At 38.4% G+C, this 27,716-nt stretch overlaps 1 protein-coding gene and 1 long non-coding RNA gene across 3 annotated transcripts in view; both read left to right on the forward strand.

Annotated features, from left to right (window-relative positions):
• The window catches only part of LOC139356232 (uncharacterized), a 39,937-nt gene extending 12,257 nt beyond the window's left edge, over positions 1-27,680 (forward strand). The window contains exon 2 of the long non-coding RNA XR_011607760.1: positions 2,045-27,680. This is a non-coding gene — a long non-coding RNA (uncharacterized lncRNA). The remainder of the gene's footprint in view (positions 1-2,044) is intronic.
• The window catches only part of LOC105481070 (protein kinase cGMP-dependent 1), a 1,243,906-nt gene that overhangs the window by 366,426 nt on the left and 849,764 nt on the right, over positions 1-27,716 (forward strand). The gene's annotated exons all lie outside the window — the stretch shown is intronic.

The raw sequence follows: 27,716 nt of genomic DNA on the forward strand, positions 1-27,716 counted from the left end.
GCATTCAAGCTACATATGGCATGTTAATGCTCTTATTTTGAAATACTTAAAATTTTCAGATCTAAAGTTGCATTGGGGACTTTGAAGAAATCTAAAATGTACTTTTCTAGGGAACTAAAATATTTCCTAAGAGTTAGTGTCAAAAATGTCCATATATGGGCATTGATTATTTACTCTGTGCAAGATACTGTTTGACACTGAATTTACTCCTATACAACATCCATATGAAATAAATTATTCTCCTCATTTAAGGACGAGACTCAAAGAACCTCAATAACTTGCCCAATAATCCATTTAAGTAAGTAATAGAGCCAAGATGTGAACCAAACCCAGGTCTCCTTTTTAAATAAATCCTTTTGTTTAACTACTATCAAACTCTTTCCCAAGACAGAGCTCCTCACAGGGAACTTTAAATAGAATACTTGGCAAAGGCGCAGGAAAGGAGGTAGAAGTATGGGATGATTTGTTGCTCTATACAAACCATTGCATTTCTTTCTGTCCCTTGGTTTCTGTAATCTATATGCTTTATCTCATATATTGGCATATAACAATTATAAAAGAAAAAATAAATCTATTTTAGTTTAAGAATTTTGAAAGTGATCCATCATTTTAAATTAATGTTACTAGGTAGTAACAAAGCCATTTGGATTCTTTTCCCCTGTTAACACTACTCCCTTTTTAAAGCTATGAATGTTCTTTGCCCAGATACTTAACATTTTGTTAAATTTCAGTGTTCTAGAAATAGTTTACTATTCTCTAAAAAACATTAGTGCATAGTGCTGTTACAGCCAAGAAAACTAAACAGATGATTGGTACCATTAGGAACGGCCCTGTGAACGAACATGATGTAGCTCACACTTTCTCAAATCTGCATCAAGAGTATTTCAGATAGTTAGCGTCATTGTGTCTAAAAAAGTTATCACATGCTTAACAAGTCCCAGGATATGAAAATCTTCCTTAACTTAGTATTTCAAAAAATGTGAATACTTTGTGTCATGGTTTCTACATGTATATTTATAAACTTTGTAGATTGATAATAAATTATGATGAAACAATAACTGGGACATGAATCTACAGGTTATATGTTACAGAGGCCAAAATGTTTTTGCTGACAGTGTCAGAAAACAAACCCAGTTGGATTGAGCCAATTTGTCAAATCTAATTTGGGTCTGAAGTGGAAATGTCAACTATCTAAGTGTAATATGATGGACAAAGGTTGACCTGTGAATGCAAAAGTCAATATGGTAATAGTATGGTATGTTTGCTTTGGAATCAAACATACTTGCTTGAGTTGAAATCCATGTTTTCAACACCTACGTGTCCTGAGAGCTTGGCCAAGTAATCTCCCTGAGTGAATTCTGTCTGCTAATAAGATCATGCCAATTAAATGTACTTGGAATGTTGTAGAGGCTCTCCTTTGAACATCAAAACATGTATAAGAATCATGGAGGATGAAGGACTTATTAATGTCAAATGCACATTTTTGGCCATGGAGAGCAGAAATCTCTCCTGCCCTTTTATTGTCACCTCTGGATCTATGCAACTTAAGCAGTGCCTTAGGAAATAAATGGTGAGCAAGGGGTCATCCTTAATGCTGGAGAAAATTGTGAACACAGGACTTTCTTTCTCTTCTTGTTTCTTTTTGAGACGTGATTAAGGAAAAAAAAAAAATCACAAAGTACGCACTTCTGCAGTGTGAGTAAACATTTTGATTTTGATTATTAAGCCTTCCTAAAAGGTAAAAAAGATGGCAATGAGTCTTATATATGTTTTGAGAAATTATAATATTCTATAAATTTGCCTTCATTAAGTAGAGAGCAGTTGGATAATGTTTATTTTTGTGCCACTCATCCATCATTCTAGTAGTGGTGGCATATTTCTGACAATTTACTGTACAGATGCTCCTTGACTTATGATGGTGTTACATCCTGATAAACCAATCATAAAATTAAAAAAGTCAAGTTGAGCCATCCTAAACTGGGGACTGACTGTACTTTAGATCCAGTGGAATTACAGGAGCCTTTTCTTCCTTTATCCCTTACAGGAGTTACTTCTGTTTGAAAGAAGTCTTTACATCTGCATTTTCAAACAATACTAGACAAAAACCACTAGTCAAGTAAATACAGAGATAGCCACTGCTAAAATTCATCAATAAAAGGATTTCCACACCATGAATGTAGTTTCTTCTTTTATACACACAGGCGATTTCAAATATGTAAACCATGTACTTTTAAGAACTGGATTAAAACCATATCAGAAATTTGACCCTTAGACATGTATGTCTGGCACATATATGCAGGAAATGAAGCCTTTGGCAAACTTTTTCTAGGATCTAAATATTTGGCTCTTGTAGACAGCAGTTTCCTGTGCTTGTGTCTCATCCTGCTTTTCCGGTCCTGTGTTTTGACGTGAGGCAAACTTGCTCCCATAAAAGGTATCCGAAAGATGTGGAGACTTCTGTCTTCCTGCACACAGAGAATGGATGTGGAAACCACATGGGGTTCATCTCATAAAGCATCTGCATAAGCCGTAGGGAGATATGGCAAGTTCCACAGAGAACTCAGTATACTGAAAAGAAAGCTGCACAATGGGAACTGAAAAGACGAAATAGTTCTCTCATCTGGAAACAGCTGTCATGAAGACAGGGTAGCAAGCAGTATTTTGCAATTTACCCTGCTGTTTGTTCCTTTCTCTGTTTAAGGCCCATGGAGTGCCCTGTTGGTCAGGATTCTACCTCTCTGCCTTCCTCTCTCTGCAGCGATCCTCTTTCTGTCTACTTCTCCAGTTAGGCGCTCTGGAATTGTCTTAATGATGTTAACTGCCCTGGTGGGTAAGCACAGCAGCCCGCAGCCACTCCAGCCCCCCTGCCTGCTGCTGTGGGACTCAACCAATGAAATCAATTTGTTGTCGACAGCTGTTCCTCTCCCTGCTCATTCAAGAGCTTATAGATCATTCCTCCCCTCTTTCTTTGGGACATAAACCCTGGCCCAGGTGCAGGGGAAATGAGTAGATCCGCTGATTTCAAACTCTTTTTTTCTTCCTGGCATACCGTCTTCCTCATTGCTGTACTATCATTTTACTAGCAGATGAAACTCAGGCGAGATGAAGCCAGAGTAGAACTGATTAATCTTGGCCTACTGGAGATAGATGGTTTTCATTGGGGGCCTGCTGCAAATGGAATCCACTTAGGAAAAACCAATTTGATTGTCTTGAAGACCCAGATTCTCTATATAGAAAAGGAAGATGCTTCAAAAGGAAACCATTATGTTAACTACTAGGCTTCTTAGCAAGAAAATAAGCATTATGCTGTTTTGTTTTGTTTTGTTTTTTTTTTGAGACCCTTCTGCTTTTATATATTTCTATGGCTGCAGTTCATTTCAGTATGTGCAACAATAGGTGGATTCTCTGCTAATACTTATTGAATAAAATGTGCCAAGAAATAAATGCACTGGATATGTTCAGATGAGTTATTTCATGTAACCCTGTATTAGTCAGGGTTCTCTAGAGGGAAATAATTAATAGGATATATGTTTATGTATAAAGGATAGTTTATTAAGTATTAACTCACAAGATCAGAAGGTCCCACAATCAGCCATCTGCAAGCTGAGGAGCGAGGAGAACCAGTCCAAGTTCCAAAACTGAAAAACTTGGAGTTTGATGTTTGAGGGCAGGAAGCATCCAGCACAGGAGAAAGATGTAGGCTGGGAGGCTAAGCCAGTCTAGTCTTTTCATGTTTTTCTGCCTGCTTTATATTTGCTGGCAGCTGATTAGATGATGCCCACCCAGATTAAGTGTGGGTCTCCCTCCCCCAGCCCACTGACTCAAATGTTAATCTCCTTTGGCAACACCCTCACAGACACACCCAGAATCAATACTTTGCATCATTCAGTCCAATCAAGTTGTCACTCAGTATTAACCATCACAAGTCCACCCCTTGTCAACTTGAACCCATATACATCTCCTGAGATCATGAATAATTTTCAAATAAAGACAATAATAATGTCATAATTCCATCTATCATAAAACAACTATCCTTTGTACAACCAGAAACACACCAATCCCCAATCCAAATGCTATTACATAAAGTAAAAAATACTTAAATGATGACATGAAGTCAATAAATATTATGTCACATTATAAAGGAGAAAGGAAATAAAATGAAGATATTTTCTTAATACAATTGTATATATGCACAGACATGCTTTTAACAAAAGAAGGAGGAAATACTCATGACAATTACAGTCCTTATTTCTGCAACTCGTCATGTGGTTGTGGATGGTATTGATGGCTACCTTCTTCTACCCATTCTGTATTGCCTTCGTCTTCAGCAAGCACCTCAACAGGTTGTGTTTCAATTTTTCCTGGTTGAGTGACCCAAACTTTCATTCCTGAAGGGTCTGGGCCATTTGTAGTCCTGCCTGGATTGGACTGTTGTAGTTTCCCACTGACCTTAATCACAGGGCATGGTAATACTAAGAGACACCCTAATGAATCTCCTGTATTCCATGCATACTCTTCCTTACCTCCATTGTGGAGTAGTAGACTGATTTCATCTTGATAGTCTGGATCAGTCACCCCAGCCAACATTGTAACTCCCTTCTTAGCCTGTTGACTTAAAGGTAGGAGGAGCCTGGTGGCAATCTTAACTTCCAGTTTAATGGAATCATTATGTCTCCTGGTGGTAGCTTTCCTCCCTCTAGAACTAAGACCTCTAGGCCAGCATAATGTAATTTCATGGGAATAGGAAGCAAAAATTTTGCTAGTGGGTCACTAGGGGTGATGGTGAGTGGTGCCACTTCCACTTCCACCCCTTGATTCCTGGATCCATGAATCCTGGCTACGGGAGAAACAGTACCATATATTGGATATTGATTCAGAGTATACATGGCCTTCTGGAGAACTTTGCCCCAGCCCTGCAAAGTATTGTCACCTGATTGGTATTGTAATTGTGACTACCAAAGGTCATTCCACCATTCTATCAATCCATCTCCTTCAGGATGATGGGGAACATGGTAAGACCAGTGAATTCCATGAGCATGAGCCCACTGCCACACTTCTTTAGCCATAAAGTGAGTGCCTTGGTCAGAAGCAATGCCGTATGGAATACCATGATGGTGGACAAGGCATTCATTCCATGAGTCCATGGAAGGTAGTCTTGGTAGAAGCATTGCGCGTAGAATAGGCAAACCCATGCCTGGAGTAAGTATCTATTCCAGTGAGGTCAAACAACTGCCCTTTCCATGATGGAAGAGGTTCAATATAATCAACCTGCCACCAGGTGGCTGGCTGATCACCCCAAGGAATGGTGCCATATCGAGGGCTCAGTGTTGGTTTCTGCTGCTGGCAAACTGGGCACACAGCAGTGGCCATAGCCAGGTCAGCCTTAGTGAGTGGAAGTCTGTGTTGCTGAATCCATGTGTAACCTCCATCCCTACTACCATGGTCACTTTGTTCATGGGCCCATTAGGCGATGACAGGGGTGGCTGGGGAAAGAGGCTGATTGGTGTCCACAGAACGGTTCATCTTATCCACTTGATTATTAAAATTCTCCTCTGCTGAGTCACCCGCTGGTGAGCACTCACATGGGATACAATGATCTTCACAGTTTTTGACCACTCAAAGAGGTCCATCCACAAACCTCTTCCCCAAATTTCTTTGTCACCAATTTCCCAATCATGCTTCTTCCAAGTCCCTGAGCATCCAGCCAAATTATTGGCTACAGCCCATGAATTAGTATATAATTGCACATCTGGCAATTTCTCCTTCCATGCAAAGTGTACAACCAGGTGCACTGCTCACAGTTCTGCCCACTGGGAAGATTTCCCTTCACCACTGTCCTTCAGGGATGTCCCAGAAAGGGGCTGTGCTGTAGCTGTCAACTTTTGGGTGGTGCCTGCATATCATGAAGAGCCATCTGCTTTCCAGGCCCTAGACTTGTCTTCCTCTGTCAACTGATCATAGGAAAATCCCAATGAGGCCATCGATGCAGGCTGGGGAAGAGAAGACAGGGTGGCAGGAGTGGAGACCATGGGCATTTGAGCAACTTCTTCATGTAACTTACTTGTGCCTTCAGGACCTGTTCGAGCCTGATCACATGTATACCATTTCCATTTGATGATTGAATGCTGCTGTGCACAACCCACTTTATGGCTAGATGGGTCAGAAAGCACCCATGGGCAGTTCAGGTTGTGTGGTGACCTAATAATCCATAGTCTAACATTTAGTTTCCACCAAAGCCCAGTGACAGGCCAAGAGCTGTCTCTCAAAAGGAGAGTAGTGGCCAGGCATGGGGGCTCATGCCTGTAATCCCAACACTTTGGGAGGCTGAGGTGGGTGGATCATGAGGTCAGGAGATCAAGATCATCCTGGCCAACATGGTGAAATCCCGTCTCTACTAAAAATTCAAAAAAACTAGCTGGGCTTGGTGATGCATGCCTGTAATCTCAGCTACTCAGGAGGCTGAGGCAGGAGGATCGCTTGAACCCAGGAGGTGGAGGTTGCAGTGATTGGAGGTTGCGCCACTGCACTCCAGCCTGGCAACAGAGAGAGACTATGTCAAAAAAAAAAAAGAGAGAGTAGTTATCTGCAGAAGATGGCAGGGCCTTGCTCTAAAATCCTAGAGGTCTCTACTGTGATTCACCTATGGGGGCCTGCCAGAGGCTCCAAATGGCATCCCTATCTGCGACTGACACCTCAAGCACTGTTGAATCTGTTGGGTCATATGGCCCAAGTGGCAGAGCAGCTTGCACAGCAGCCTGGACCTGTTGCAGAAACTTCTCCTATTCTGGACCCCACTCCTAGTGGATACTTCTAGTACCAAAATTCGTGTTAGTCAGGGTTCTCTAGAGGGACAGAACTAATAGGATATATATATATACACACACACACACACACACACACTATATATACTTATAGGATCAATACTTAATAAAACTCCCCTTTACATATATGCGTGTGTGTGTGTGTGTGTGTGTGTGTGTATATATATATAGTATTGTATTGTATATACTAGTGGGTACTCCTAGTACCAAAATCGGTGTTAGGGTTCTCTAGAGGGACAGAACTAATAGGATATATATACTATATATACTTATAGGATCAATACTTAATAAAACTCCCCTTTACATATATATATATATATATATGTGTGTGTGTGTGTGTGTGTGTGTGTGTATATAGTATTGTATTGTATCATATTAAGTATTAATCACACAATCACAAGATCCCACAATAGACCACCTACAAGCTAAGGAGCAAGGAGAGCCACTCCGAGTCCCAAAACTGAAGAACTTAGAGTATGATGTTTGAGGGCAGGAAGCATCCAACGCAGGAGAAAAATGTAGGGCTGAGGGCCTAGGTCTAGTCTTTTCACGTTTTTCTGCCTGCTTCATATTTGCTGGCAGCTGATTAGATAGTGCCCACCCAGATTAAGGGTGGATCTGCCTTCCCAGCCCACTGACTCAAATGTTAATCTCCTTTGGCAACACCCTCACAGACATACCCAGAATCAATACTTTTCATCTTTCAATCCAATCCAGTTACTCATTATTAATCATCACAAACCTTCATTGCAGATAGTAAAACAAGTATGATGATTTGCATTGTACAAACAAGGAAATTAAGGTTTTGGATTTAAAAAATGATTTCAACTTCTTTATGTTTATTTATATAAAATAAATATATTAAATATAAATAAAAGTTTATATTTAAATTGTATAAATATAAATAAAAGTTTATATTTAAATTGTATAAATATAAATATATGTTTATATTTAAATATATTTACATTGAAATATATTTTATATTTATATTTATTTTATTCACGCCACGTTTATTTTTAAATTCTTTTGGTAATAAGGATGTACACAAATTTTCTTAGTGATTTTCAGCTTTTAAAAGTAGAATGTGGTAATTTTACAGGTTAATTTTCTTTTTGTTGTTGTTGTTGAGATGGAGTCTCTCTCTGTCACTCAGGCTGGGTGCAATACAGTGGCATGATCTCAGCTCACTACAACTTCCACCTCCCAAGTTCAAGTGATTCTCCTGCCTCAGTCTCCCAAGTAGCTGGAACTACAGGTGTGCACCACTATGCTTGGCTAATTATTTGAATTTTTAGTAGAGATGAGGTTTCACCATGTTGGCCAGGCTGGTCTCAAACTCCTGACCTCAAGTGATCAGCCTACCTCAGCCTCCCAAAGTGCTGGGATTACAGGCCTGAGCCACTGCAAGTGGCCTACAAGTTAATTTTGAATGCTAGATAATTAAACTTGAAAGGGTTTAATCAACTCGTTTAATGGTATGATAAGGAATGTTTAAATCAGGACAGGAAACTTATAGAATGAAGTTACAGGAAGTTAAAGGAAATGTTACATAATGTTAAATTCTTGTTTCTACCCCCTGGTTTTGGTATGTGTCCATTTGTATGTGCATCTGCACCTGTGTGGGAGAATAATGGATAACGGCAGAGGGATGAGGTGGAGAGAAACATGAAGCAGAGAGAAAGGTTTCTCTAAGACTCAGCATCATTCCCATCTGTATCTGATGATGCCCTGCACTTTACATAATGCTTAGCATTTTCTCAGCAAGCTTTAAGTTGTAACTTTGATCTCTTTTCTGTCCCTTTTTGCTTTAGACTCTGATCAAAATTACTTATATTTTTCCTTCAGTCAAAATAGAACAAAGCCCTTCACCCATATGCTGCTCTTGAATATTTTATGACTATATTTATGACAATGGGTCAGTACAAAGTTGCTATTGGGGATGATTGTGCTTCTAAATGAAGGACATGGATTTAAAACCAACTAGAGGATTGTGGCTGGAAAATACATGGCTTTGGGGAGGAAAGGTAATGGCGGCACTGAAGTAAAATAAAACTATAGCATGAGGTACAATATTTAGGTTTGATTTAGAATTAACTTATTTCCCCACACTTAAACAGAAAAGAGTGTCTCATTATCTGATATTAATATCTATGAATAATGTATAATTAAATTGATAATATTTCTCTTATCTTTCATCACCTTATGAAATACTCCCATACATGGATTCTACCAGGTTAAACTTAGCCAAGCTGATTAAATGGGGGCGGGGAGAGAGGGAGAGAGAGAGAGAGAGAGAGAGAGAGAGGAGAAGGAGAAGGAGAAGGAGAAAAAGAGAAATAATTTTTCAGAAAATTATTCAGAAAAATGTCAACAGGGCCTCGGGAAAAAAGGAAGGAAAAAACACAAAACTCCAAACTAGATGTTAATGTTTTAAGCGACATTGTGCTGAAAACCAGCTGTCCAAAACCATCCTAAGGGCATAGTGGCTTACGCTTGGAATCCCAGCACTTTGGGAAGACGAGGCAGGTGGATCATGAGGTCAGGAGTTCAAGATCAGCCTGGCCAACATGGTGAAACCCTATCTCTACTAAAGATACAAAAAATTAGCCGAGTGTGGTGGCACACGCCTGTAATCCCAGCTACATGGGAGGCTGCAGCAGGAGAATCGCTTGAACCCAGGAGGCGGAGGTTGCAGTGAGCCAAGATTGCACTGTTACACTCCAGCTTGAGCGACAGAGCGAGACTCTGTCTCAAAAAATAAATACATAAACAAATAAAATAAAACCATCCTAACGGTTCAGGTAGACGTTCAGTTTATGGGGAAGCACAATGGTGTGGCTGGAAGAAAACATACTGAGAAACAGCTGAGGTAGGGAGTGAAGAGGCATGTCTGGTGTGTCCCAGTTCCCCTGTGCTGATTCAGTGGTGCATACAGACCATACTGCCCATTCGAACAGGGTCCTTTGTTAAGTGTCGGTGGAAAGAAGGGAAGGAAGGGAGTGAGGGACAGAGGTTGAGACAGTGAGGAAATAAGGGGGCTCAAGCCTTTGGGTGTTTGGTGGAGCTGTTACTGAGTAAGTGGCTTACTCCATGAGGCAAGGTTTGGAATCCAGGCCTTATAAAGATTAAAAACTTGGAAAAGACATTTTGAATCTTAATTCTGATTCAGATCACAGCAAATCTAGACATTTAGCTGAATGGCGTGAGAAATGTTAAGATTGTTCCTAATTCAAAATGACAAATATGATTTGCTATTTCCCATTCCAAACTAAATTATACATTTCTCTGCATCTTGAAGAGTTTTTTATTGCTATTGTTGTTACTTGTTTGACTGGTTTTTCATTGTTGTTATTTCTTTCTTTATAAAATCTTTGTGTTCCCCATATAAACACCAACACAAGTGGGAAGAGTAATAACTTAAGCCCTTATTAGAAAGCACTTTCTCCTAAAAAAAAAAAAAAAAAAAAAAAAAATTTGTTGTTTTTGTTGTTGCTGTTGTTGTTGTTTGTTTTTTTGAGACGGAGTCTCTCTCTGTCACCCAGGTTGGAGTGCAATGGCACTATCTCGGCTTGCTGCAACCTCTGCTTCCCGGGTTCAAGTCATTCTCCTGCCTCACCTTCCTGAGTAGCTTGGATTACAGGCACACACCACCACACCTGGCTAATATTTTGTATCTTTAGTAGAGATGGGGTTTCACCATGATGGCCAGGCTGGTCTCAAACTCCTGTTAAATGTGATCTGTCTGCCTCGGCCTCCCAAGGTGCTGGGATTATGGTGTGAGCCACTGCACCTGGCAAAAAAAAAATGTTTTTAAAAAATACTTGTTTCATCATCCTAGACTTGTATTGTTCACATTATTAAGAGGTTGAATGCTCACTTTAGAAAATTTGGGGATAAGGAATAAAGACAATATGTTCATTGTTCTACAAGCCAAAAAACCTAAGAATCAACTTTTGCTGCATTTCTTTCATTATTTTTTTGTTTCTTTGCTGAGTTCTGTTTTTGTTATTGTTGTTGTTAGTTTGATAACAAAAGACCCAAACCCTTCCACAAAGGGACTTTCAGCAGAAACAGTGTGGTAGGGACGTGTAGTAAGGGCATGAACGTCACACAGACTTGTTTGTGAATATTCACTGTGACATAGAGTGTCTGTGTGACCGTAAGCAAGTAACTTGAACTTTCTGAGCCTCAGTTTCCTTGTTTGAAAAAGAGGATAACCATACCCATTTTTTTAGAGCTATATGAAGACTACAGCTAACATGTGTGCAGTGCCCATCATGAAGCCTGGCCCCTACAGCAATGTGCCCCGTCACTGACATCTCTCGCCTCAGTATCATGTTCACTGTTTTCCTTCTCCAACAAACAGCAGGAACATTGCAAATGTGGAACAAAAATGGTGAAAATAAGAATGATGGGTAGGTCCAAGGGGAAAACAGGAGGGTGCTAGAAGGAGGAGTTCTGAAGAGAGGCAAAAATAACCACTGCTGGATTTGTAATCTTGACCAGGTGGTCTTCATTTTTTCACTCTTCAACACTGTGGAATAAATAGTAGAGTTAATATTTCAGGCTTAACTTTTTTGTCATCTGAGACATAAGTTATGCTTTCAAGGAGGTGTGTAACGAGCTATGAAAATAAAAAGCTCTGAATTAGAGTCATTTTGGGGAAATGTTGGAGTGAATAGTATAACTTTCCCTAAACGTGTTTAGCAGCTCGTGGTAACAATATGCCAAATACATAAATTATGTGGTGACAAAATTCAGCTTTATGCCCCTGTAATGTCTATTAACATTTGTATTAATATCAAAATGTGTACATTTTAGAGATTTACTATAAAATACATCAAACTGGATGATTTTTTATTCTTGACATTTACAACATCCTTTCAAAATTTTTTTAAAAAATAATATTATGATTCTACACTCACACTACATAATTCTTTTCCACATTTTTATTTGGTTTTTAAATAACTAAAAATTTTAATTGCTTGAGTTGAAAAACTTTACCTATAAAAGTAGCTTAATTATTCAAACAATATAAAGATTTAATTAGCATCCTGAATTATAATAATGAATAATGGCTAACATTCTTTGAGTTCTCCTTAAATGGTAGATATTGTTTTAAGGGCTTCATATGTATTAACTCAATCATTACAACAATCTTATAAAATAACGTTATGACTACTTTCATTTTACAGATGATGCACAATGGGGTTAGCTGACTTGCCCCAGGTCACATAGTCAGCGTGATCAATGGTTCAGGCAGTCTGATCTCAAAGAGTCTATGTCCTTGTCAGTATGCTGCCTTTCTACAGTAGCATCTGTTTAGTGAATGCATAGTATGTGCCAGGCCAATGCTGAGAACTTTGTGTATCAAATTGTATTTCATATAGTCTAACCCCTTTAATATCTCTATAAAGAATGACTGTTGTACCCATTTTACACATAAGTAAAAGGAGGCTGATAGAAATGAAGTCATTTGCTTAATTCTTGTTATTTTTTGGTGCCACTCACTATTCTGATGCCTTATTTGGTATCTTTGCTATTTCTGATGCTTCTGTTGGGGAGGCTTCCCGAAATTAAGCCACCATCATGTATATCTCTTTGGTCACTTGATCTTAGTTATATTGACTTGTTCTCCTCCTAAGTACTAATATACATTCCCCTGAGGTGAAAGGGTTCTCTACAGACAGAACTTATATTATTCTCTAAGATTGCTCATACAAGCAGAAAGGGATCATTGATCAAAATTATCTAATAGCCACTTCTTGAAACATTGAAAGAAAGCCCGAGGAAGTTACATCAGAAGGCACATGAGTGGGACCAGCTAAGGAGACACAAAAAATCCTTCCCAACACAAACTACAAAACCAAAATTATCCCAAGAAAGACTGCCCCCCTCTTTATTAGTCCCAATTCCATTTTCAGGACCTCATGATCCAGGCCCTATATCCATTTTAATATTTTCCTTAGAAGGTCTTTGGGTTTGGGGGAAATTAGATTATCCTTGGGGCCTAAACTGGTATGCTAGAGCTTCCTCTGTGTGTGTGTGTGTGTGTGTGTGTGTGTGTGTGTGTGTACACAGGCACCACAAAGATTCTGTTGTCCTCAGAATTTATTAGAATGCATTATCTTTAGATTGACACCACATGAGATCAGAAAATGACTGTATTATGTATAAGGTGAGCTTAAACCTTTAAAAATAAAAATAAAGCTTTACACTTATTAGTTAACTTCCCACATTGTGAATTTTATTTTGTATTTAGTGGCAGAAGATAAAATGATTCTAGAAAAAAAAAATTGGCTTTCTAATCAAATAATTCAATTAATAGCAAAATCCTTTGAAATAAATCATTTTATCATGGTGAAAATTAGGATGAAAACTCACGATCATTTACAGTATTCCCCTTTTTCCTTTGGTCATAGCAGTATTTTGTCACCTAATTTAAGGTGGAACATTGCACCTAACAATTCCATGTTTTGAAGTGCCAGCCAAATATAATGAAAACTTCTGGATCTTGATCAGAAACAATTAGATTTCTCTCAAAATCACTCCTCATTAAAGATCCAGAATAGTGCCATGGTTTGTCATTACAAAGATCTGGGTTTGAACCTTATCTCAACCAGTTTCAAATTAGGCCACCAGGACACAGTAATCTTGTTCTACATAAAATAGAGATAAAATAATCTACTTTATAGGATCGTTACAAGGAAACATGATACTGCTTGCAAAGGGCTTAGCACAGTGCCAGGCAAATGCAAGCCCTCGGGAATCTGTGATGGTGTAAGAACATGGAACTGACAGTGATTTTTCCTGGGCTACAGAGGGTCATGTCCATTTACTGCTCTTCCAGTCGTGACCCACACATCTCTGTCTTACCGATTCTTTGGCGATGGCTTTGAAGAAGGTCAGAACGCCTCAGAATTCAAAGAACAGCTTTGTGAATGGATCTGACTCTTAGAATTCAGGTTATCAATGAAGAACACGGCATAAAAACATACTGTTAGCAAATTCTGAAAAGATAGTTCTATTTATCAGATTTTCAAAGATAATACCACTTGGGAAAAAAAAAACTAGTAAACATGGTTCCCGTTTTTTCATTGAGTATCACCCCTGCATTGTTTCCAGACCCCAGTGATTCACTGTCACCTTTTTAAATAGCTTATCAATATTTACTTCCTACGTTTCTTAACATATTTTCACTTTTAACCCTAAATAGTTCCAATGATTTTGTTTCTGTTTAATTATATTACCATCAAGAAACTAATATCGATTGACATAATAGAAGTTTAAAAAATACATAATTATTCAAAAGAAGGTCTGTTCATGTCCCCTCACATGGTCCTACATGACATTTATTCCACATCTGGGAAAAACTCAACCACAGTATCCTTCCTCATTACTTTCAGGAACACAAAGTTGATCACAAAAGCTTCCCCACTGGAATCCAGTATTCCTGCTATTCTTTAGCTGTGGCATTCAGCCTCTTTATTTTAAAGATGAAGAATATGAAACATAGATTTTAATAACATGTGCAAGGGGCACACAGCTTGTTGGCAGCTATGTATGATATACTGTGGAGAATCTACAAGAGAAAATTAGTTAACAGGTATGTAGGTATAAAATTCACCACTTCTGTGATTAAGTTCATAAATTGATAAAGCAAACCATAGAATTGTAGGGGGTGAGTGAAGTGAAAAATTGTAGAACATAATAGGACCGAGTCTTCTATATATCATTATGAAATATGAGTTAATGGGGTGGACATACTTCTTATTTCATTGTTTTCTCATTTTCCCCTATGCCATTTTTGGTATGTGATTGTCTCAAACTGACACTTCTCTTTATATTTAGTTAAGTTATATTTGTATTCAGTATCCTCATCATAGTCATGAACAAATAGAACTGCACTGGGCACTATGGTCCCAAGTATAATAACTATCCTGTATCTCTTGGTTGGATGAGACTTGGAAAATATTAGCCATTGATTTTTCTATCTCCCTTTCAAAGGAATCCCCACATATTCTTGGATATGGAACGTGGCAAAGCCCTGTGAGAGACACAAGTTTTACGTTAGCCTCCCTGCTCCAAAAGAAAGCAATTATGCTGGCCTTTCTGTCTTCCTTACCCTTTGCAGTTTCTGTTAGTAAATGTTTATGGTGTTTATTCTTCTGTGCTTTCCTTATGCTGGCCTTCTAGCAACTGTGAGTGAGATAAAAGAGCAGGAGAAAGCACAATTAATTCATTTATGATTTATCTGCCTGACTTTGAATAAGTTCATGTATCTCATAAGAATTTCAGAGCTCCTCCAGTTTTTTAGTTAGGCTTGAGAATCTGGAACTTTGGGTAGAATTGCAGAACTTGAGAGCCGTAGGTATACCAAAACTAAAGAGGGAGCATCCTCTTCCTTTCTAGTCCCTAACTGAATAAGGGATGTTGGCTGAATCATACAACACTGTCAATTTGTAGATTATCATGGCCCCAAATAGGCAGTTTTGTATAATTGAGCCTATGGGCAGAGGAAAGAACATTCATTACTACCCTGTAACTAAGGTCACTCAACATGGGACTAGCAACAAGTAGACATTGGTTGCCTATAACATACAGATCTAATTACAGATATATCTAGTTCTTGGAAGCCCAATCTTTTGATAAATGTTAAATCACAAAATGAAATAAGCAAAGATGAGATCTAAGCCAGTCAATCGAGTCTCAGGGCTGTACTGATGCAATGAATGAATGAGAATGTAGCCAATAGCTGCTACTACATGATGAGTGAGGCTGTTTAACAAATGAATGTGCAGCTTTGTAACGTGTAGCCAAGCTGTGGCCCCATAGAAAACTAGAGTGGAGGGCTATTGAATGTGGCAGACACACATACTAATGCAATGAATATTTTAGGTAGCACTATTGGGTAATATTGTAGGCTGGGAGGGGCACATCATCAAGATTCATTAATACCACTCATAATCCAAGGGAAAATTTCCATGCATACATTATGGGAAAGACTATTGTTTAGGGTTGCAGACACACATAGCAGGAGTTGCTTTAGATTGTTTTGGGGGTGAAAGTAATATTTTTTGCAGTATTCGAATAGTCTTATGTGTTTCTGATAAAGAAGAAACATTTGTTAATCCAATAGGAAACTATAGTAGCTTAGTTATAAAAATTTTATTTTTTTTTCACTTACTTTTGCAATTTGATCCAATTGGAAAAGTCATGTATTGTGATTTTTATGACAACATTCTCATATTTCTATCCTTTAAATGTGTTCATATAGTTTGGACTTGAAGTTATATGAGAAATAATGTATTTTATTTCAAATTGAAATAGTCACAGGTATACAGCACAGGTGCAGTATATCAGTGACAATCACTGATTCTCAAGGAAGTGAAGGGAGAAGGAGAGGGTAAGCAGTAAATCCTGATAAATCTTATGTAAAAGAATTGAAGGACCGGTGAAACAAAACAAGATTTTAGTGGTAACCATGACAACCTCCATGGATAAAGAAGAACATGATGTTTTTTGGTCATTATTATTATTGCATTTCAACATTTATTGACTGACTGCCTGGATGGGATTGGGGCTAATCAACTTTTTCTCAGGAGGAAAAAAATAAATGGAGATGAGGTTTCCCTAAAGGGAAGCCAGTGCATTCTAACAGCTATTAATGAACTTGGGACTGTCAGATGACAAAGAAACGTTAAGTTCTCTCTGTTGTACAGTGGGGAGATTTTTTAAACTTAGAGATTATGTCATATAAGGGAGAGTGCCATGACATTTATGCTGGAGACATCTGACAGGTGAAAAAGATATATGATAAAATTAGTGATGTGGAACCAAAAAAATAGCCAGAGGTTAGATTTAAGATTTATCGAGTTCTTGTTCAGAGAGAGAGCTGATAATAATTTTTCGGTGAGCTATCTTCTTGTGGAGACCCTGGGACAAGATTTGTTTAGTGTAGCAGCATAATTAAAGTTCTGCCCTATCAAAGAAAAAGTGTTGAGATACATTCTCTTCTGAACTAGTTTAATGCTTGTTCATACCCAGTCACAAGAACAAAACTGTTACAAAACAAAAGCACCCCAGAATAAAAGAAAATGTAAAGGCTCCTCTTCCATTCTGGGATGTTGGGGGACAGGTTTGGAAGATAAGCAGGAAGGGGAGTGAAGTCACAGTTTTTATGTCTGGCATTGGCTTGGGTTGTTTGCCAAATGGAAACTGAGGGAGACCTCAGGAAGCTTCCAGTCATGGTGGAAGTTGAAGCAGGAGCAGACAGTTTGCATGGTGAAAGCAGGAGCAAGAGAGTTGAGAGATGGGCGCCACACACTTTTAAATGACATAGTATTAGTATTACTATCTGAATAGATCTTCTCTTGAGCAGGATTTCTCAAATCAATCACCTGGGGATCTGCTTAAAATAAAGATTTTGGTTCAGTAGAATCATGTAGATTCAACAGAATTTGGTGGGACTCCAGATTCCTCATTTCTAGCAAACTTCCAGTTGATGCCCATGATGACTGCATCTTAAATTGTAAGGCTCAATTGTGGTTGCACCACAGATCACTTGGGGAGCTTTGATAAATCTTGCTGCCCAGGCCACATCCCTAAACCCGTGAAAACAGCAAATCCAGAGGTATGATCTCGGGGCTGAGAACCACAGTAACTATAGGTCAAAGGTGAACCAAAGATATATCGATTTGGCTTACAAAAGTTTCACAACTTTGCTTACACTAAAAACATGGGAAGATATCACATAAAATCTGTACTTTCAGGTTGTATTAGGCTGTTGTTGCCTTGCTCTAAAGAAATACCTGAGACTGGGTAATTTATTAAAACAGAGGTTTAATTGGATCAGGGTTCTTCAGGCTGTACAGGAAGCATAGTACAAGCATCTGCTTCTGGTGAGGCCTCAGGAAGCTTCCAATTATGGTGGAAGCTGAAGCGGGAGCAGGCACTTCACATGGTAAAAGTAGGAGCAAGAGAGAGGGAGTGGGGAGGTGCCACCCACTTTTAAATGACCAGATCTGGTAAGAACTCACTATCACATAGATAGCATCAAACCTGGAGAGATCTGCCTCCATGCTCCAGACACCTCCCACCAGGCCCCACCTCCAGCATTGGGGATTACAATTCAACATGAGATTTGGGTGGGGACAAATATGCAAACTATATCACAAGTCTTTGTTGAAGAAACAGTGTTTCAACCTGGCTGCCATCTACTACAGCTATGGCACTCTGTGCCTTTTATTTCTTGTTTGTTTGTTTTAGAAACAGGGTCTTGTTCTGTCACCCAGGTTGGAGGGCAGTTGCATGATTATAGCTCCTGGCAGCTTTGAACTCCTGGCCTCAAGCAATTTTCCCACCTCAGCTTCCCAGGTATTTAATACTACAGGCACATGTCACCATGCCTAGCTAATTTTTTTAAAAAATGTTTTTTGTAGAGATGGTATCTTGCTATGTTGGCCAGGCTGGTCTCAAACACCTGGCCTCAAGTGACCTTCTTGCCTTGGCCTCCTAGAGTGCTGGGATTACAAGAGTGAGGCACTGTGCCTGGCCCCCATACCTTTTAGATAGGTCATAGTCTCTCCAGGTCACCTCTGCCTGGAGAGTCACTTTCCCCAGTTCCTTGTTTTTCTTCATGGCAGCTATTCAGTTGCTCATAGCCCTGGTAAGTAGATGAACTGAACTCATCTTTTTGTTATCTCTTCTCCATGTCTGTCTCCTGCACACTTGCTTTGGTGCCCCCTCCAGAGCATCATGTCATAATGTCTCCTCTTGGATGAATGATTTGTAATGTATTCTTCCTTTAAGTTCTTGACTCACGCAGGGCAAAGATGCTGAATTGTTAGTTTGGTTTGTGTTGCCCACTCATTCTAAGATCCCTATTGAAACACTGATACAGAAAAATACATGTGTAGGAGTCAGGAGCTAGCCTGTTTCTGCTACTTACTGCTATATTGATACTGAACAAGTCACTTAACTTCTCTGAATCTTAGCTTTCCACATTTGTAAAATCATACAATTTGGAGATTGGACCAAATGTCTTTTGAAGATGCTAACACAGCATCAGCCACCATTACTCATTTGCTCCACAAGCTCTATTTATAGAGTGTTTGCTTATTCTGTGCCAGGCACCCTTGAGTGGAGAAGAGATAATGAAAAGGCAAGTTCAGTTCATCTACTTACCAGGGCTCTGAGAGCTTTAAAAGTTGTCATGAAGGAAAGTGAGGAACTGGATCTCCACACATCTCTATTTGCCCAAACAACCTAAGTTGTGCTTGATGTTCACGCATGATTATTAACCACAATAGTTTCACTCCAAAGTGTTCTGGTTTGGGTAAGAGATCCAAATTCTGTAGTTAGGAAAGGATTGCACTGTGAGGTTTCTGTAAGAAACGGGAGTCCATGGGATGCCACAGATAGGTGAGTCCTAAACATTTAGCATGATGGGTAGTACAGAGGGGAGAAAAGCTGTGCCTACATTGATTATTCACATGCTTTCATGGGCCAGTAGCCGGCCCCATCCCCTCTGCTTTGCAGCAATTCAGAGAAGTCCTGCTAAGCATGTCCCGTCTCCAGCCAGCTTCTCCACACAGGGCAGAATGAATTTGGCCAGACTTGGGGGACTCTCCACATACTTTGTCAGCTCCAACTTCAACAGCCGTAACAGCACAAGTTCTAGTGATTGTTTTCTGTTTCTAGTCCCTTGTTCCTGTTCTTTTTCATCTTGAATCTTGTATGTTTCCAGGTCTCTGTCTGAGATTCTGCTGCTGAAATTCTCCTGCCTTTCCTTTTTAAGTTTCTTTTTTTTGTTTTTTAAACCCCTGGTGACCCGGCACTTCATGGGTGCCTGCTGCTGCCATCTAGTGGAGGTACCACAATGTCATGATTGCCTTTACCTTTGATCAAAACTGGGCTAGGTTAGAATTTACTAAAGGAATTATTCAGACACTGCTTCTGGTTTGAGGGAGGGTGATTGGAGAGTGAAGATGTTTTTACAAAATATACAGCACTTGATCTCCATTGAAATAGTTTTTTTTTTCTCTGAAAAAGGATTTGAGAGGCTAACCCTAAAAACACCAAGGTACCAGTTCCTTACTTATAGAAGCCAAATAATAGTGGTTTGACGAGTGAATAACCCAAGGATCTGAGAGAAGACAATATTCATGCCCTATTCAAGCAGAGTTATATTTCTCTATTCAAATAAAGTGTGTGGCATCTTGCTTCTTTCCACATGAAGAAGAGATTTTCCAAAGTGACACCAGGTTGATCAGCATACTTGATAGTCTGACTTTCTAGCCTGAGCTTCAGTAGTTATGCAATCTCTTTCTCTTAATAATGACTTCAGAATTTCACATTGAGAATATAAATTCCATTCTTGCAGTTGCAATTGCATATTTAAAACAATAGCCTACCGTCTTTCTAATAATGTTGAAGAAGAGATATTCGCTTTCTTCATATCTCTTTGTCTTCCTTGTTCCTCATTTTTCCAAAAATAGGCATCTATTCTGTCTCCTTTTCCCTATTTCTGGTTCATTCTGATGATTTTTTATCTCCAGATTTCTTCCTACAAAACCTTCTGTTCACCATAAAGACTCTCAGTGGTTCTTATCTACTTAAGTAATTCAAAGGGATTGAATTTATTTTTCAGTTTTTGAGAAAATGTTCCTTGTAATGATCTCAATATATTGATATACCTAAATATGAATAACAATTACCAATTAATAATATAAAAAAGCAAATCTATATTATGATGGCTATCGCAGTATTATTCCAACCCTCCTGAGGATTTATCTGGAAGGGTAAGATGAATATTTTAGGACATAGTTCACAGAGGTCACTGGAATATTTAATCTTCTGTGATTATTTTTTATTTAAAATATGTTGACCAAAAGCAGATTCTAGAAATAAATCAATAGTAATTTTACTTAGGGTAAAAATAGGGCATAAATGGAACTATGATCATCGTATTAAATTATACTACCATATTATGTTTGCTACATTTGGAGCTGTGTCATGCATGCTGCAATTGTCCTGAGACCATGCTTTCCAAAAATAATACAAAGACTCTTCTGTGCCTTTTGGACTATTATGGTACCTAAATTGAAATATCAAATTGCAGATATTTGAGACTCTGGCATTTTATTGTTGGAAAATGCCTAAGATAAAACATACTCTGCCCCCTCTTAATTTTAACATTAAAGAGTCTGAAGCCCAGAAAGCAAACGTTATCCAGGGGTCACATAGCTATCTCTATACCAAAGTTGAATTCAGTTCTCCTTGGACCATTCTAGAGTGTCATTCATTTTATTTATATATACATGGATATCTATATTCATGTTATATTTTTTCCACATATATTTTATAAATGTTGTCTTATGAATTACAGATCTTTCAAATATGATACCTTTCTAATATTTTTTAAAGAAGTAATTTAAAAGAAAAATTATTTCAAGAACTTTTTAGATTTTATTTTAAAAAGGAAAGGCAACTATGGCATTATAATCTTAATAGGTACCTGTGTTGAAATGATTTGAACTGTTGCCTAAAATTAACTGTCTTCTTGCAAGACTGCTTCAGAGGGTAGCGTTGATTAGATCTATGTGATCATGTTTACAACATATTCCTATATAGGTACTTTTTGTCATCTGCCATGAAACATTAAAATAAGAATAACTGTGGAATAGTTACTCAACCCCTACTAAAATTTTGTTGTTATTAATAGGTGATGAAAGTCCTCCATGTTTCTCTAAATTGATCTATCTTAGTGTTTAAATTTCAAGGGTGCTTTAAGATGATACCATATTGCTTCTTTTCCTGATACATTAGACTAGTCACAATAGCAAATAGATCCTTCTAGTGAAGTCAAGAATTAATTCCCTCTTTTAATGCTCCAGAGAGATTATTTTCCCTGATGTTTTGTTCTATAACAGTTCAACCCCATATTACTATAAGGAATGTGGATATACACTTTAAAAATCATTTTCCTGATTGATTCTTTAATATTCTACTTACTCTTTAAAGTTTCTGAACAGAATACATCCCTCCCTCCTTCCTTTCCTCTCATCTTTCCTTTCTCCCTTCCTTCTTCATAAATCGTTTGTCCTGGCCCCTGCTACATATCAGGTATTTTGTTAGATGCTGTATTTCTTGAGATTTTGAAAAGATTACCTCATAGATTTGATTTTCTTTGTTTAACTCCTAGAACTATATATCAAATTCATGATCATATTCTGAAAATTATGTGATATTTTATTTTAGTCTTTATAGTAATCTCTTTAGGAATATGCTGAAATGCAACCTATTAATGTTTTCGATCATTACCCTAATAGATTATGCTTAATTAAATTGTTCCAGTTGTGAAGAAAATGTGTACATAACTCGGTAATCAATATTTTTTCTTTCATGTAGCTACCATTATCTATTAAAAAGTACGGCTCTGCTACTTTGTATTTTTGCATTTATCCAAATGAGATCAATATTGTCTCGTAATCAAGCCAGTTGACATGGTGGGAGAGATTTTCTTTAGTTTTTTCAGTTGATAAGAGCACTCCAGCAACAATATTCCCATGCACTAACTGGAAGGCTGATTTAATAAAGGAGTTGCTGCCTCCACCCTTTTCGGAAGCCACAGCAGGGAGGCCTGGCTTGGGGTTCATTAGAGTCTGGTATGATGACAACAGACTGGGAAGCAGCTGTAAATGATCAGAATCAGGCCTTGGCTAGTTTCAGCTTCTGCCAAGCCCAGCGTGGTTCCAAATGCTTTCTGGATTCCAAAGAAAACATGCCAGTCTTATACCTACTGATCACGGGACATAGACAGGATATATGTTTCTGGCTTTGAGGTTTTAGAGGAAATGCCTATCATTTGCATCTGTCTTCCAGCCATATGTCAGCAGAAAATGGACACTTTAGGTGGATGTGTTTTTCACGACAATTCCGTAGGCTAATTCTCAATTTTCTTTAACCTTCAAAATAAATCTGCATTTTAAATATAATGGAGAAGAGACCATCCTGTATAGGCTCCTTGTTTTATAAATGACCAAAAGGCAGCTGGGCCCGGTGGCTCATGCCTGAAATCCCAGGACTTTGGGAGACCAAGGTGAGCAGATTACCTGAGGTCAGGAGTTTGAGACCAGCCTGGCTAACATGGTGAAATCCTATCTCTACTAAAAAGTACAAAAATTAACCAGATGTGGAAATGCACACCCACCTGTAACTCCAACTACTAGGGAGCCTGAGGCAGGAGAATTGCTTGAACCTGGGAGGCGGAGGTTACAGGGAGCCGAGATCATGCCACTATACTCCAGCCTGGGCGACAGAGCAACACTCCGTCTCAAAATAAATAAAAACAAACAAACAAACAAACAAAAGACTTAGAGAAGTCAGACCCATACTGGGTTAGGGTTAGATATGTACCTAAGCACTGCATTAGGCACCAGGGAAATGGAGATGAATAAGAATGAGTCCTTTCTATAAGCAGTAGGACAATGTTTGACCCATTGTTGTCTGTCTTTAATTAATTAAAACATAAAAGAGCATTATCTACTATGGTGATAGACATATAGACAAATAGATTGCTAGAGATAGAGAGATAGATATCACTAAAATGGGTAGGTACTAAATAGTATGCAAAGTATTCAAATTAACCTGAAAATACAGAGAACTTGATATCCAATTAAGTAGACAAAAATAGATACAGAATACTCTGAATTTATTTCCATTTCCAAAAGACAAAAATATATGTATGTGTGTGTGACACACACACACACACACACACACACACACATATATATATATAAGTATTCATATGCATGTTTGTCATCCATGTCACCTTCTGTTGCTGGGTAGATTTTGTTTTGTTTCATAAATTATCATTGTGAACATGTATTAAACTACAGGTGATTTGTACAAGGTGGACTTACAGTAAACAGGCTGGGGAGTAAAGAGGGCAAGTAGGACGTCTGCCATATGACTTTCTTTTTTTGAGTATTTCTCTTTTACCTTTGTTATTCTTACTTTTCATTTCTTCCTGTCTCACCTAATCTCAAGGTTTGTCTGATTGGTTGGTTGGTGATTGTTTTTAAAGCTCATTTAGAATATTTGCTTCTATGTTGCTATTTCCTGCATAGTCCGGTCCTATGAATTTCAAAATATTGTTTGTTTATGTCTCCACAGCTATTAGCTCCAAGAATAAATTAATTTGACGATCTAAAATTGTTTTACTCAGAAATCCAACTGCAAAGGAAAAACAAAGAAAACATGAAAATAGGGAGAGAGATACAGAAAGAGAGGAAGTGAGACACAGAGAGGGAGAGAGAGAGAGAAACAGAATGAGAGAGAAAGAAGCAAACTCACAGCTCTACAGTACCATGTGAGCAAACGCTGATGCTAAGTCTTCCTTGAGAAATTTTGAAATTGTGGAGACTTGTCCATCAACCCTTCATATACTAGCAAAGTTCCAAGGTGAGTTCTTACCTTGATCAGCAAATATAACATGAACCATTTAGCACAAAATCACCAAAATGTATGTGTACTGGGTAGGATATATAGAATATCTACCACCTATAAAAATCCCTCCCAAGTTTTCTTTTAATACATAGGTCACCAAACTTTGTACCATATAATCCTGTGGCTCAGAACACGACTGATTAATAGGGGATTCATTGGCAAGAACCACAGACTAAAGGCTTGTCTGTGGCCTACATGGCACCTTGTTGCAAGAGCTGCATCCTCTTTTAGGTGCTTACTAGAGCCCTGCTAGTGAAAGTGTGATCCATGTAACAGCAGCATTAGTATTACCTATGAGAAGCTCTAGCTTCACCCCAGAACTTCAGAACCAAAATTTCCATTTCACCAAAGGTTTCAGATGATTAATATTCACATTAAATTTTGAGGAGCCATGTACTATAAAATTCAATTGGATCCTCTTTTCTGAAAAGCTTAGATGTGCAGCATGAAGAATGTCATAAACACCAGGTGACAAAGAATTAGAGAGACATAAAAAGGAAAATAGTAAAGATGCCATGAGTCACCAAAAGTCATGAGTTAATGGAATCCATGGAGTGGAACAAATATGAGTAAAGTCCCATTAGCTGGTGGACAGAGCACAGTAAAAGTAGAGACAGAGAGAAGCTAATGGCACATGCCCTTAAGGAGAGGGCAATGAAGAACTTCTTTGAGAGGATGACGTCTAAAATTGATGTTGAGTTAGCTGCTTTCTGACTGCTAGAACTTCTATTGCATCTGAATAGCTTTCTGTTTTCCATGCATCCTTGTTATGTAACTGCTAAAATTGACACCATCAATTCTTACTGTCTTGAAAACTTGTGGCAAATTCTATTAACCGAGGTAATTTAGGAATATCACTAATCCTGGCAATCTCAAAAAGCCTCAAAGAGTTAACTCTTATGCCCAGGTCTTGTTTTTCATTCTTTTGCCAAAGTTTAGCTTCTTGGAAAGTTGAATTTTAAAATCATTTATGGCTTCACTAAATCTTGATGAAGCCATGAAAAAGAAGCATAGGGATTTCTAGAATGATGGAGGGAGGGTCTTGGCAAGCCCTCCACCCAAAAATAAATTTCAAAAACCCTCCAAATATCTGATAAAACAACCATTTCATTACTCTGGAAATTGGCCATAGGCATACAGAAATTTGAGAAACATTTATTAAGAAAAATGGCCAAACCCTGGGTAAGGTCAGTAAGAGTATATAGCATTTTTGCCTGGGGCTTCTTTTATTATTTCTAAATACTTCACTGTGGTAACTCTACCAGGAAAGGGCATACTGTGAAAACCAGTACTTAGTTGCTAGAGAGGATTGATTTGGTTTGGAGCAGAAAGTGAAAAAACCACATGCCCCTGTGCATTGTCAGAAACAATAGTGATCTGGGTAACAAACCAACAGGAAAAGCCAATGCTTCAGCTAGTCTGACATCATGGTCCTGGTTGGGACAAACAACAGGACGGCAGATTCACCAAAAATTAAACAGAGAGATCTAGTGAATAAGACAGCCATTGTGTGCATTGAGGGCTCATACATCCCTACAGGTCTTAAAGTTTGTACACATGTGCAAATTTGCACTCACAGGCAGAAGAGACTACAGAACTATCTATACATCCCTTGCTGGACATGATACTACGTTCCAGTGCAGAAACACAAGAGGGTCCAGTGTAATTTAAACTGTCTGAACTTTGTTCCCTAACTGACACACAGATCCACTGGGAAAAGTAAGAGCTTATTGGCTCAACATGTTTGAGCACAACCTCTGATCAATCACTGGTTGACCACTAAGCCTATTCTGACACAGCAGTAATCACTAAGAAGCCAAATTTTAAAATAAAAATAAGATTTTTTAAAAAACTGAGCAGAGACATGAACACCCTCATGGGGAGACAAAATGCACTGACTTAATCTAGAAAAGCTACTGAAGAAATCACTACAAACAATAAGATATCAAAGTAAACAACCTCCACTAACAAAACCAGAATCCAGACTTGCTGTACTGTATTACCTAAAGGGTCCAGTTTTCACTAAAACAAAAATCATGAGACACATAAAGAAAGAGAAAAATGTGGCCCAGACTGAGAAAAAAAGAAACTGACTCTAAGAGTCCCAGATGTTAAACTTGCAGGCAGAAACTTTAAATTAGCTGCTATGATTATGTTCAAAGAACTAAAAGAAATCATGTTTAAAGAATTAAGGTATGACAGCAATGACTCATCAAATAGAGAATATTAATATAGACAAATTATCAAAAGAAACAAATCGGAGTTCTGTATTTGAGAAGTATGATTAAATGAAGTATTCACTACAGCAGCTCAATAGCAGCTTCGAGATGGCAGAGGGAAGAACATGGATCAATATAAAGTATCTATCCTGAAAAACAGAAGGAGAAAAGAATAGAAGAAAAAAAACAGAAGAAGAAGAAAAATAGAAAGAAGAAAAGAATATAAAAGAAAATGAAGGGCCAGGCATGGTGGCTCATGCCTGTAATCCCTGAACTTTGGGAGGCCGAGGTAGGCGGCTCACGAGGTCAGGAGATTGAGACCATACTGGCTAACACAGTGAAACCCCATCTCTACTAAAAATACAAGAAAATTAGCCAGACGTAGTGGCGGGTGCCTGTAGTCCCAGCTACTCAGGAGGCTGAGGCAGGAGAATGGCGTGAACCCGGGAAGCGGAGCTTGCAGTGAGCCGAGATTGTGCCACTGCACTCCAGCCTGGGGGACAGAGTCTCAAAGACCTTTAGTATACCATGGAGCATCATACCAATATACACACAATAGCAGTCCCAGAAAGGAAGAAGAAAGAAAACGGGTAAGAAAAAAGCATTTGAACTAAATAGTTATAAGCTTCATAAATTAGATAAAAGAATTTTAACCTACACATTCAAGTATCTTAACAAACTCAGAGTGGAATAGACACAAAGACCTCCAAAGCTACATACATCATAAACAAATTATTGAAAGCCAAACTAGCTATGAGAATGGCTACAATTAAAAAAAAAAAAAAAAGAAAAAAAGACAGCCAAGCATGGTGGCTCATTCCTGTAACCTCAGCACTTTTGGAGGCCGAGGCGGGAGGATTGCTTGAACCCAGGAGTTCCAGACCAGCCTGGGCAACATAGCAAGATCTTGTCTCTACAAAAAATTAAAGAAAAAATTAACTGGTTGTGGTGGCATGTGCCTGTATTCTCAGCTACTCAGGAGGCAGAGGTGGGAGGATTACTTGAGCCTGGAAGGTTGAGGCTGCAGTGAGTTGAGATTGCACCACTGCACTCCAGCGTAGGTTACAGAGCAAGATCTTGTCTCAAAACACAAAACAAAACAAAACAAACAAACAAACAAAAAACAAAAGACAAACAATACAATCGTTAGTGACAGTGGGTGAAA

The sequence above is a fragment of the Macaca nemestrina genome, chromosome 9, assembly GCF_043159975.1.
Source record: "Macaca nemestrina isolate mMacNem1 chromosome 9, mMacNem.hap1, whole genome shotgun sequence".
Classification (NCBI taxonomy): domain Eukaryota; kingdom Metazoa; phylum Chordata; class Mammalia; order Primates; family Cercopithecidae; genus Macaca; species Macaca nemestrina.